Source organism: Nomascus leucogenys, chromosome 13, assembly GCF_006542625.1.
Source record: "Nomascus leucogenys isolate Asia chromosome 13, Asia_NLE_v1, whole genome shotgun sequence".
Lineage (NCBI taxonomy): Eukaryota > Metazoa > Chordata > Mammalia > Primates > Hylobatidae > Nomascus > Nomascus leucogenys.
In genome coordinates, this window is record NC_044393.1 from 32,958,428 (window position 1) to 32,972,074 (window position 13,647).

The window sequence follows — 13,647 nt, forward strand, 5'->3', positions numbered from 1 at the left end:
TACTACCTTGTGCCGGTCCCTTTGCATCACAATCAGTTAGCACACTGTTAAAACGGGTTTTAAGTCCTAACACAGCTCCAAGAAATCAGAATCACTGTTAGAGGAAGTGAAACATTTTAGTTAATCATCCTCAAGCAATTCTGATGGGCAGCTAGGTTTGAGACCAGAGTGTAAGATGTGTGAGCTGAACCCTGCCCTCAGGGAGATTACAGACCTGTGGGAAAGAGAGAGGTGGTTTGCCAGCTTCCTTGTCTTTCTGTTATTGTAAGCGCCGTGGATGGGATGCAAAATATTCTTGGGTTCTGGGAAAATGCCATTTCTTGCAGCTGGTGAAAAAGCGGGTTCCAGGGCGCCGACTTCTCCAAGTTAGCCCCCACTGGAGACTGGGCCTGCAGGCAGAATAGGGTCAAGGTCTCTGGACTTTAGGTCCAGTACCCTGCAGACCCCAGATACAACCCTCTGAAGGATTTTCCAGCTGGTGATGTTAGGATGATCTGATCCTAAGAGTTAAACGTTCCCAGTATATTGACTCTCTGACTCAGTGATTTGAGGATATTTCCAGAGCTGATCTGGAGTTGGGACCTGGTAGGCTCTTGGGAATCCTGTCTTTCAGAGCCAGTTCAACCCCTCTCCTTGTCTCCCAAAGCAAGCAGACTCTCCCCTCCCTCCCATCCCTCTTTCCCGTCTTTGCCAGCAGTTTCTCTCTCACAGAGCTGGAGGCCAGGGGCCAGGAGAAAGCCTGCATTCACCATACTCTCCACGCCGTTCCTCAAAGCAGGCACTGTGCCAGGGAGCCTCCTTGAAGGAACTTTCCCTCTCCTGGCCCCATCCCCCCACTCTCCAGGAGGGAGGAGAGGAAGAAACTGTTTCCCTGCCCATCCCCCACAGGATCTGCTTCAAGGCCTCCTGCCTGGTGGCCCAGGGACAGCCAGGGGCTGGAGCTGAACAAACCTCCCCCAGCTTCCTTTCCTGATCAAGCAGCCCTCAAATTACAATTCTTCACTGTTTTGGGGCTCCTGGAAAGTGTGCAGAGATGCCCGGACTGAGGCTGGTTGACTAGAGGACATTGATTCATTCAACTTCAACAAATACGGAGGGCATTAGAGCTGGGCCCCATGCAAGGCCCTCTGCATAGGTTGCCTTGAACAAGACAGTGCACTTACAGTGGAAGGTACAGATAAGTAACAGCAGGCAATGTTTACAATCATATATTTAACAATTTTTTTTTTTTTTTGAGACAGTCTCACTCTGTTGCCCAGGCTGGAGTGCAGTGGCATGATCTTGGCTCACTGCAACCTCCACCTCCTGGATTCAAGCGATTCTTGTGCCTCAGCCTTCCAAGTAGCTGGGATTACAGGCATGTGCCACTACGCCCGGCTAATTTTTGTATTTTTAGTAGAGATGGGGTTTCAGCATGTTGGCCAGGCTGGTCTTGAACTCCTGACCTCAGGTGATCCACCTGCCTCAGCCTCTGAAAGTGCTGGGATTACAGGCGTGAGACACCGCACCCGGCCAACAACATTTGTCCTGTATAGAATTGTCTGAAGTAAAGATTTCCCTAGAAGAGAAAACGTCCTGACTGAAACCTGCAAGATGAGTAAGAACCAGGCTAAGAGCGAAGAGACAGCCAAGCAGCAGAAATAGCAGATGTAGAGGCCTGTAGGCCAGAGAGCACACAGCGTGTTCAGACTGGCCAAGAGTCAGGGGAAGATGTGGTTGGGAGAAAACGCCGAGAAGAGGTGTCACAGGGCTTACCAGCCATATTTAAAAACGTGGATTTTGTCCTCAGAGCCTACAATCAGGCCTCCTCCATTCCATTCGTTCTTTCAACACATGCCTGTTAAGCACCAACTCTATAGGGGCCTTTTCTAAGCAATGGAACACAGTATGGAGCAGGATAATCAAGTCCCTGAGGCTCAGATTCTAGAGTCACACAAGTACATAATTACAGACGATGATGATGCACTAAAAGAAACATACAGGGTGAGATCCCTGTTTAACAAGGAAAGCTGATCCAGTCTTAAGGGTCAGGGATAACTTCCCAGAGAAAATGTTTGAACTGAGATGGAAAGGACATACAAGGAGTTAATCGAGAGATGGGGCTGGGGGTTAAGGGATGGCAAGGGTATTAACCTAGGCAAGAGGGATAGCAAGTAAAACAACCCTATAGTGGGAAGAGGCATGACCACTTCTAGAGACTAAATCAATCAGTCTTGAGTTTAGAAACAGAAACCACTCCAGCTATTGAAGAAAATGCTGGTCCCTAGGCTGGGTATGAGGAATGACTCCTAGAACACCATAGAACTGCCAGGGGAGTTACTACCTCTCACAGTCAGAAAGACAGAAGCCAGGAGGCCACCACTGGAAAGGCTGAGCATGAGGACACAATGGTGAAGCTTCCACCCAAAGACAGGATCCTGAGATCAGAAAGTTACTGCCAATGCCACTGGCAGGACAGTGAAATGCCAAGTCCTTTCCCTGCCTCTACAAAGCCAGGGACTGTGCACTACTGTCTCCGCAACCATGTTTACAAGTAAAAACAGCCCAAACTGTCTGGCTTACTTATGCCTCCCTTCCATCTTTTATGCAAATACATCTAAGTGCTAGAGCCCTAGCTGCAAGGGAGTTGGGAGATGTTTTAGCTTTCCAGCATCTGCAGCATAGGAAGGCACATAGAATGGGGATGAGTGCTGCCTGTCAAAAGACAATATCCAGCACAATAAATGTGACTGCAATGCAGAGAAGAGGAGCTCGTGGGGGCATCTGGTAGGCCATGTTAAGAATGTGGGTCTAAGAACGATGTGCCATTGAAGGACTTGCAAGCAAGAGAGTAACATGATTAGATTCGTTATGTTTTACAAGTATCATTCAGGATAGTTGGTGGCGACTGGGTCAGAGGAGAGCCCAGGTGGAAATACAGTATAGTTCACCCAGGTCTCTCAAGAGATGAGGACATCTTAGGCATGGACGATGCAGACGAACAGAGAGAAACAGCAGGGTAAAGATATCTTTCAGAGTTTAAGTCAACAAGATTTGGAGCTATATTTGACATGGGCTGGGAGAAAGTTAAGTACCAAGGATGATGCCCAGGTTTCTAGCTTCTGCAATTGGATGGATGGTGGGGCTTCTCCCTGAGATGTGAAACAGAGGAGAAAATCCAAGTTTAGGGTGAAGGGCTTGAATTTGATTTTGGATATATTGAGTTTAAGGTCTCCGTAGAGGATATCTAAGAGGAGATGTGGAGTAGGCGGTTGGATACACACAGATCTTACATTCCTAGGAGAATTCTGGCCCTGAGAAATAAACACAGGAGTTGTATAGCCGTGGCTTTCAAACTGTTTCACCACATCCCACAGTAAGATATATATTTTACATTGCAGCCGTCATACATATGCATGTGTGTATTTATATCTAAATCTGAAATAAGCTTCCTCAAACAATATTTGCCCTATGCATGATGCACCTTGACACTTTCTATTCTATTGCTTCATCCTTTTTTCAATGCTTATATGATGCATTAAACTGATTTCACACTCTTCTAATGGTCAAGAGAGAAAGCAGAAGGAAAGATTATACCAACTAAGATTGTGCCTCAAGCAACTTTGACACAGTTTTCCCTGATGGAAAAGGAGATGGTGAAAAACTAATAAAGGACAGCCAGAAAGGGAGAAGGAAAACAAGAATGTGCAGAGACACATAAACCAAGGGAGGACATTTCAGGTGGCAGGGGTTAACAACTGTGTCAAGGGCTGCAAGAGATCAGGTAAAATCAGCTCTAAGCAATGTCAATTGAGGCCGGGTGCAGTGGCTCATGCTTGTAATCCCAGCACTTTGGGAGGCCAAGGCAGGCGGATCATGAGGTCAGGAGATTGAGACCATCCTGGCTAACACAGTGAAACCCCGTCTGTACTGAAAATACAAAAAATTAGCCGGGCGTGGTGGCGGGTGCCTGTAGTCCCAGCTACTCGGGAGGCTGAGGCATGAGAATGGCGTGAACCCAGAAGGCGGAGCTTGCAGTGAGCCGAGATTGAGCCACTGCACTCCAGCCTGGGCGACAGAGCGAGACTCCATCTCAAAAAAAAAAAAAAGTCAATTGAGATCAGAACTGAAGAGTGCACTAGGATTGAGTAGTGTGGAGGTTATCAATAAGGGCCTTTTAGAGGAAAGTGATGGGAGCAGATTAAGGAGCAAATGATCTAAGATGTCAGTCTGGCACACTGACCATTTTATTCCCATGTCACATCCTCTGGGACTCCCTCGTGCCCTTGGAACCCAGCCTGGTACCCGATCCCTTTCACAAGAGGCTCCTGAACTCCTTTCCAACCTTACTCTCAGCCAGATTGCCCATTACATCCCTTTATGTCAACTCCAGTTACGGCTGACAAACAGCAACCAGAAAGAATTTTGGAGTATGGAGTGGTACAAGACCAAGGTAAGGGGCCGGGTGCAATGGTTCACGCCTGTAATCCTAGCACTTTAGGAGGCCGAGGCTAGTGCATCGCTTGAGGTCAGGAGTTCGATACCAGCCTGGCCAACATGGTGAAATCCTGTCTCTACTAAAAATACAAAAAAAAAAAAATAGCCAGGTATGATGGCATGCGCCTGTAGTCCCAGCTACTCAGGAGGTTGAGGCAGGAGAACTGCTTGAACCTGGTGATACAGGAAGTGCTGGGAAGGGAAGGGCACAGTCCCTTTAAATGACACGGAAGGGAGGAAGGGCGTGGTCCCTGGCTAGGGCTCCACCCCAGCCTGTGCCCATGGACCTAGGTGAGGACAGGCATTTTTGTTTTCCTGCCCAAATGTTGCATTTCCCAAGACCACTCTGGCCTGCCACATCCCCATCCTGTGCCTATGAAAACCCTAGCAGGCAGACACACAGGTAGCTGGACGGCTAGAGGAGCACATCAGTGGAGGAACACACAAACGGCTGGACGTCGAGAGGAACGCACCGACAGGCACGGGCACACCAGCACACCACAGGCCACCGACCAACAGAACTATGTGGAGTTTGGCTGGGGCAGTCGGAGCCCAGGCCACTGAACAGTCCAACTCCAGGGGAAAACCTTCTCACTCCATCACCTTCTGGCTTCCCCCATCGGCTGAGAGATACCTCCACTCAATAAAACCTTGCACTTATTCTCCAAGCCCAGGTGTGATCCAATTCTTCTGGTACACCAAGGCAAGAACCTGGGATACAGAAAGCCCTCTGTCCTTGCAACAAGGTAGAGGGTCTAATTGAGCTGGTTAACACCAGCCACCTATAGACGGCAAAACTAAGAGCATATGGTAGCATAAGTCCATTGTGGCTTCAGGAGCTGTAAACATCCACCACTAGACACTTGTGGGGTCAGAGTCCCACAACCTGCCTGTATGCTCCCCTAGAGGTTTGAGCAGCAGGACACTGAAGAAGCGAGCCACTCCCCCTGTCACACGCCCTGGGATGGGGACAAGGGAACTTTTCCCATTTCAGTGGGAGGCAGAGGTTGCAGTGAGCCAAGACTGCCACACTGCACTCTAGCCTGGGCAACAGAGCGAGACTCCATCTCTAAATAAATAAATAAATAAATAAATAAATAAATAAATAAAAGGACCAAGCTAAGGGTGAGGAGACATCAGGTCATGCTGAGTTGAGGGTGGGGGCTCCACAGGAGTGTACCAAACGTGTGCAAAGGCACTGATACACACAGCCCTATTTGCTGGCTTGTCAATGTGACTAAGATTTGGGGTAGGACATAGTACAAGAAAATAAACACAGATATATTATGGAACAGAATGTAAACTTTGCAGAGTTTTCAATAAAATATGACTCTTTTCTTTTTTTTTTTTTTTTTTTTTTTTGAGGCAGGGTCTCACTTTGTTAACCAGGCTGGAGTGCAGTGGCTCACTACAGCCTCCAACTCCTGGGCTCAAGCAATCCTTCTGCCCCAGCCTCCTGTGTAACTGAGACTACAGGCATGCACCACCACACCCAGCTAATTTTTTCTTTCTTTTTTTTTTTCTTTTTCTTTTTTTGAGACGGAGTCTCACTCTGTTACCCAGGCTGGAGTGCAGTGGCACAATCTCGGCTCACTGCAACCTCTGCCTCCCGGGTTCACTGTGGATATATCCTCTCCCGGGATATATCCATCACTGTGCCTGGCACAGCCGCAGCCTCCTGAGTAGCTGGGACTACAGGCACCCGCCACCACACCCGGCTAATTTTTTGTATTTTTAGTAGAGACGGGATTTCACCACATTAGCCAGGATGGTCTCAATCTCCTGACCTCGTGATCCACCTGCCTCGGCCCGCAAAGTGCTGGGATTACAGACGTGAGCCACCACTCCCAGCCTCTCTCTTTCTTTATTCTCTTTCTTCTTCTTTTCTTTCTTCCTTCCTCCTTTCCTTCCTTTCCTTCCCTTTCTTTCTCTCTCTCCTTCCTTCTTTCCTTCCTTCCTTCCTTTTTCTTTCTTTTTTTCTTTCTTTCTCTTTCTTTTCTTTCTTCAGGGTCTCAATATGTTGCCCAGGCTGGTCTTGAACTCTTGCCCTCAAGTGATCCTCCCACCTTGGCTTCTCAGAGTGCTAGGATTACAGGTGTAAGCCACCACACCCAGCCCAAGAATGGTTTTATTTTATTTTTTTATACAGACAGGGTCTTGCTATGTTGCCCAAGCTGGACTCAAACTCCTGGACAACATAGCAATCTTCCTGCCTCAGCCTTCCTAGTAGCCGGGACTACAGGTGTGCACAGAACAAATTATATGTATTAATATGGAACAATCTCTAAGACACATTATAAAATGAAAAAAAGCAAGATATGGTATCCTACAGTTTACATTTTTTAATGTTGGAAGAAATACATACATATGCTCAGCACCATAGGAAAGATTTTAAAAAAGAAAAAATATATATACACATGCTTATTTATGTACAAATATGTAACACTGGAAGGATATTAATGAAATTCGTAATTTGTAACTTTGGAGAACTGGATATTTGGGGTTTGGGATAAAAGGAAAGTTTATTTTCCACTGTGTATCCCTGCTTTTAAAAAAATATTTCATCTATTATCTCTAACAACAACAAAAACAACTTTTAACAACAAAAATAAATGCAAAACACAAGACTTCAACGAAATTCCTATAGATTTTACAGACAGGAGTCCATCTCCTCTATCTTTAAAAATAAAGGCCGGGCTCAGTGGCTCATGCCTGTAATTCCAACACTTTGGGAAGCCAAGGCAGGAGGACTGCTTGAGCCCAGGAGTTTGAGGCCAGCTGAGGCAACACAGGGAGACCCCGTCTCTACCAAAAAAAATTTGTTGGGTGTGGTGGTACATGCCTGTGGTCCCAGCTACTTGGGAGGCTAAAACAGCAGGATCACTTGAGGTTGAGGCTGCAGTGAGCCGTGATGGCACCACTGCACTCCAGCCTGGGCCACAGAGTGAGACCCTGTCTCTAAAAATAAAAATAAAATAAAATAAATAAAAAATAAGAACCTTGATGGAAGAGTTTAAGAAATTCTATAGCAGACAACACATTGGTCACCCTGCTTCCAGGCTCCCTCTCCTTCAAACCATGGAATCCACCCCAAAACAAAATTTGATCACATTTCCCCCCTGCTTAAAGACCTTCAAAGATTTTGCATCCTCCCTGGTGTTCACCAGGGTCTGCCTGACCAGCCCTGCCTCCTCTGGGCCTCCTCTCTTGTCGGGCCTCACCCCCTTACCCTGGCTTGGCTTCCCCTTCTGCTCCAGCTGGTCATTCCTGGAAGCAGACCTCTTCCTCCCCTACCCATGGTTAATCCTTACCTGCCTGGGGCACTCAGCTCTAATGCTGCTTCCTAACTACAGCCTACCCTAACATCCTGTATCAGACCCTCTTACACCATCCCCTACCTCCCTGGCCTCTCCTTCAGCAGTTACTCAGGTGCAATGATACGCTTATTTGTACCATGGTTTGATTGATATCTGCCTCTGCCTCTCCACTTTGAGCTCCCTGAGGGCAGGAACCAGTCTCTTTTGACTCACGGTATAGCTTCAGCAATTAGCACTGTGCCTGGCACAGAGGAAAGCCTAATAAATATTTATTGCATGCATGATCTAGAATCACTTGGCTGAGGTTACAGATTAAGACACATGTCTACTTGTCCTTCTTTAACATACTTAACATACCTTAGCACTCTGTCATTGACTGCATACTGAACAAGGGCTTATTCATTCATCTTTTAAAAGCGAACTCACTCTTTTAGTTTTCCCACCTTTGATAAGGGAGGATAGGACCTGGCAGGTCAAGCCCTCGGTTTACTAGCTCATCCTCCTCTATTTCTCTGAGAGCATAAAATCACTGGAAGTCAGCCAGCATGCCCCATGGCACTGTGAGGCACAGGGGAGAAGCACCAGGCTCCTGGATTCTGAATGCCTGGGTTTGAAGCCTGGCAAGAGTGGCCCCATCCCTGAGTCCCCCACCACCCCTCTCCATGGGGCGAGGATTCTGCAGGCATGAGAAGTGCCCACGCAGAGTCTGTGCCTATGCCTTCTAGAACATGCTCTGATACCCCATAATTCCCTTCCAAAATGTCACTAAGTTAATTCAAAGGGCCCTTCGTGGGCCTCATCCCTGGCTTCATCTCACCTGAGGGCAAACTATACTGCCTGATGCACATCCTATAGACCTGAGCCTTGGGCCTCAAGATAGCTGTTTGCAGGTGACAGCTAGGTGTTGACCCATGCATGCTAGCTCCATCACTGATGGGATGAGAGGTGGCTGGATAAGGGATGGATACAGGATCCAGGGGACAGGTCTCCTTGGGCCTACACATTCTGGCACATAACTCCGAGGGTCTTAGAATTCTAATTTGAACATGGCCTTCCAGGTTGTTAGAGGATATATCCATCAAGGAAGAAAACAGAACATATTTCATTTAACACTTGCTGGATTCTTGTATAATTTCAAACTATAGACATATGGCATATGGGCCTCCAACTCTACTCTTGTTCTGAGCCCCACAAATGCCCATTTGGTTCTGTCATTTCTTTGCATAGACGAGCTAAATAACCTCTCTTAACTTCAGTTTCCTGAGCAGGAAAATGGGTCTATGGTAATAACTACATTATCAGGGCTGGTGAGAAAATGAAATAAAATAATCCATGTCAAGGGCTTGACAAGAGTGCCAAGCCCTCAGTATATAGTTGCTAGCATTGTTATTTTATCCTTTATTTTATGCCCTCTGGCTGTCACTCCTATGACTTCCTATATGATCTCCAAACTGGTCTCTTTTGTAGGGTTTCAACACTGCTGCTCCCTCCTGCCTCCTTACCCACAGCCAATAACCTCCCCATTCTCTCCGCCTAGTCAAATCCCACCCTGTCTTCAATTGTGATAATAGCCACTGTTGATTGCACGTTTACTACGTTTCAGACACTGTATTAAGAACTTTCCATGCATTATCTCAACTCAGTTCTGACACCAACTCAATGAAGTAGGCACTGTTTATTATTACCCAAACACAAAGACACTGGGATCTGGAGACTGGAAGCACTGGCGGCTGCAAGTGGCAGGGCTGGCGGGGTGTGAAGCCAGAGAGGAGTCTTTCTGCAGTCAGCCCTCCCAAATCCCGGGATGGAATCAAGGAGCCTTTGGCTGTCCCACCGTCTTTCAGTGCCCCGGCGACCCCTCCTCCTCCAAGCCCCCAAATCCAAGTCTGTTATATCCCGTCAGCTCTACGGGTCTGCCTGTGACTTTCAGCCCAAGGGGGCGGACACTTCGTGTCACGCCACGTTGTCCACATCATCGATCCTCCCTCCCTCTCTCCCCTTCCTTCCTTCCCTCCCTCTCTTCCTCCCATTGAGTGCCAGTTCTGTGCCAGGCTTTGGTGTTCAAAATGTTACAAGTGGAGAAGTCAGAGAAGGATGCAATTATAGGTTTTTCTTCTTCATACCTTTCTGTTTGGCTGATTTTTTTCAAATGAGCACGCAGGCCCGGTTCCTCAAACCCACTTCAAATGTGGTATTGCTGGGTTGGTTTGGTCCAAGGAAAGCCCTGTCTCCTTAACTCCCAGCCCCCACGCCTCCTCTGCCGGCCCTCAAATCCAGGCCGCCCTGCCCCCGCCGGAAAGGGGAGTTGGGGGCGAGCGCCGAAATCTGAGTGGCTCTTTCAAGCCTCCGTTGCCATAGAAACCGGCCGCACAGGCCTCGGCTGTCCATTACACCATCCTCTAGCCACGCAGCCAATGGACTCCGAGCTCCATCGCCAGAGGCCCCGCCCCCCAGCTCTGGGGAGCCCACCAATCAGCAGGTCCCGTGGCTTAGAGCCCTGCCCTCGGCCCAGGGACACCACCAATGCGCTTCGACCCTGCCCTCCTTCTCTTTGGTGTAACAAGAAGACTAGACTTTTTTTTTTTTTTTTTTTTTAGGAATTCTGCAGATTAGAAGGAATTGGCAGTAAGGCCTCTGTCAGCTGCACCCTGAATAATCTTTGGCTGCTATTTTATTTAAGGAGAGCAAAACTGTTTCAATTACGCGACAATATATACCATTCTCTACTAAAACAATTTTAGGAAATGAAAATGTAGGCAATAGGATGATATAGTCTGCTCTATATGAATGTCTTGCATTATAGGTATTTTAACTTAAAATGATCAAGGAACTAGTCATCTTTCCTTTGTATTTCAAATGCATACAAAATTAAAGATACCGAGTTTTTTGATGCAGAGTTCATGAGACATTGACTTAATTAGTTGGTAGACAACTTTTACTGAACCATCTAATTCCTGGTTCAGAACATTACAGCTGGAGGATAAATGAGTATTTCTCTTAATCCATGGAAGAAATTCTGTTTTTGAGGCGGGCTGCGTAAATGGCTCTGACACTCTGGAGTCTAAATAAACTAAATGTGTTTTTAAAACCTGTTTGCCATTACAAAAAAAACCTTCATTTTTTTAGAACACTTTTAGATTTACAGAAAAATTGTGAATATAAAGTTCCCGTGTACCCCACCCATACACCCTGTTTCTTTTATTATTATTATTATTGAGACAGGGTCCCGCTCCTTCACCCAGGCTGGAGTGCAGTGGCGTAATCTCGGCTCACTGCAACCTCTGCCTCCCGGGCTCAGGCGATCCTCCCGGACTCAGGTGATCCTCCCACCTCAGCCTCCCAAGTAGCAGAGACTACAGGGGCATGCCACCATGCCCAGCTAATTTTTGTATTTTTCATGGAGATGAAGTCTCGCCATGTTGCTCAGGCTGGTGTTTCCACTATTAACATCACATATGGTATTGCAGACGCATGGTACATATGTTCCAATTAATAAACCAATAATGATACATTATTTATTAATTAAAGTTCACAGTTTATTCAGATTTCCTTCGTTTTTACCTAATGTTCTTTTTCTGCTCTAGGATCCATCCTGCATGCCTCATTGCACTAGCTGTCATGTCTCTCTGGGCTCCTCTTGGCTGTGGCAGTTTCTCACATATCAACATGACCTCACTGTTAATGCTGAGTCAGGTTTCTCTTTCTCTATGGAAAGTCAGTCTTCTTTTGCCCCTTTTCATACTGTACTCTTTGGAAGGAAGTCACTATGCTCAGGCCACACTTAAGTGAGGAGTTATGCTCTATCTCCTTAAGGGTGGAATAGCTACATAGATTATTTGGGATTTTTCTACAAAAATTTGTAGATTTGTCTCACTTATTCAGTAATTTATTTATATCAGTATGGATTCACAGATAATTATTTCATACTTTAGGTTATAATCCAATACTATTTAATTTTGTTGCTCAAGTTCTTCCAGCTTTGGCTTTTGGGAGCTCTTTCGGTTGGCTCCCGTGACCCTTTGACACACCCCTATTTTTGTGGGGTTTTCTTGTTGCCGTCAAGCACTTCCTTTCTTTCTGGCACTACAAGATACCTCAGGCTCATCTTTTGTATTTCCTGCCCCAGTCCTCAAATCAGCCATTTCGCAAGAGCTTTGATTGTTTCGGAGAAGGGTATTTATTAGAAACCAAGAACTGGGCGCTAGGTGCGCTCATTGCTACTAGTGTGTCATTTATTTCCTTCCTTCCTCCCTCCCTCCCTCCCTCCCTTTTTGAGACACAGTCTCACTCCATCACCCACACTGGAGTGCACACTCATGGCTACAGCCACGTAGCCATGGTAATGAAGCCATGACCTCATGAAGCTTCCAGTTTACACAATTGGTGGGTTAATTACAAAGTTGCCCAGCGCTCTGCAATGGGCTGTGTAGGCAATGAGGGGGTAAATTATCTGCAGAGAATTTAAAAACAATAAAAACTGCAGCCTAGATCTCCTGGGCTCAAGTGATCCTCCCTCTTTAGCCTCCTGAGTAGCTAGGACCACAGGTGTGTGCCACCACAGTCGGCTAATTTTAATTTTCAATTTTTTTTTTTTTTGGTAGAGACAAGGTCTTGCCATGTTGCCCAGACTGATATAACTCCTGGCCTCAAGCCATCCTCCTGTCTTGGCCTCCCAAAGTGTTGGGATTACAGGCGTGAGCCACACCTGGCTTTGGGGTATCATTTCTTTTAAGCCTTCTCAACTGACAGAACAAAGAAATATATCTGTATATACCAATGTGTATATATATATACACACATATCTATAACTATTTCCATTTGTAACCATCTGTATATATATTAAGCTAAACATGAGTTCCTGTTTATATTTACCACTTGAATCCATGGATTATTTGGCTTGCTTCCTGCTTGCTTATCTCTAAATTCCCACTCCAATAGTGGGAAACCTGGTTCCCATCATCCGCATCCACCATCCATTTACTTAATTGTTCAATTCCAGTATACATGTGTAGGATTATCAAAACTGTTAACCCATACCCCTGTGGGAAACTTTATCAAGTAGAGTACACTCTTCTGAACACTTTCTTTTGCCTTTAGTGTTCCAGCAGACTCCACTCGTTACTTTTTTAATTTTTTTTTTTTTTTTGAGACAGAGCCTCACTCTGTTGCCCAGGTTGGAGTGTTGGCATGCAGTGGGGCCATCACAGCTCACAGCAGCCTTGACTTCCCAGTCTTTTATTTTTGGAGACGGAGTCTCGCTCTGTCGCCCAGGCTGGAGTGCAGTGGCGCGATCTCGGCTCACTGCAAGCTCCGCCTCCCGGGTTCACGCCATTCTCCTGCCTCAGCCTCTCCGAGTAGCTGGGACTACAGGCGCCCGCCACCACGCCCGGCTAATTTTTTGTATTTTTTTTAGTAGAGATGGGGTTTCACCATGGTCTCGATCTCTTGATCTCGTGATCCACCCGCCTCGGCCTCCCAAAGTGCTGGGATTACAAGCGTGAGCCACCGCGCCCGGCGACTTCCCAGTCTTAAGTGATCCTCCTGCCTCAGCCTCCCAAGTAGCTGGGACTACAGGCATGCGCCACTACACCCAGCTAATTTTTAAAATTTTTTGTAGAGATGTGATCTCACTATGTTGCCTAGGCTTGTCTCCAACTCCTGAACTCCAGTGATCCTCCCGCCTCAGCCTCCCAAAGTCCTGGGATTAAAGGCATGAGCCACCACGCCTGGCCCACTCATTTCTAAAGTTACTTAGGTCAGCACGTTTTCCTCTATCCTCTTCATGAGGTCGTTTCACACATTTGTAATGCAGTGAAGATTGTTTGTCATATTCTGTATGACATTTTGGAATTAT

The 13,647-nt window shown here is 46.6% G+C and overlaps 1 protein-coding gene across 2 annotated transcripts in view; it reads right to left on the bottom strand.

Annotated features, from left to right (window-relative positions):
• Window positions 1-10,012, bottom strand: part of C13H20orf96 (chromosome 13 C20orf96 homolog) — a 46,526-nt gene extending 36,514 nt beyond the window's left edge. For both annotated transcript variants that reach the window (XM_030825983.1, XM_030825982.1), the window contains exon 1: window positions 9,917-10,012. The gene's annotated coding sequence lies outside the window, so the exon portion shown is untranslated. The remainder of the gene's footprint in view (window positions 1-9,916) is intronic.
• Between the last annotated feature and the right edge of the window lie 3,635 nt (window positions 10,013-13,647).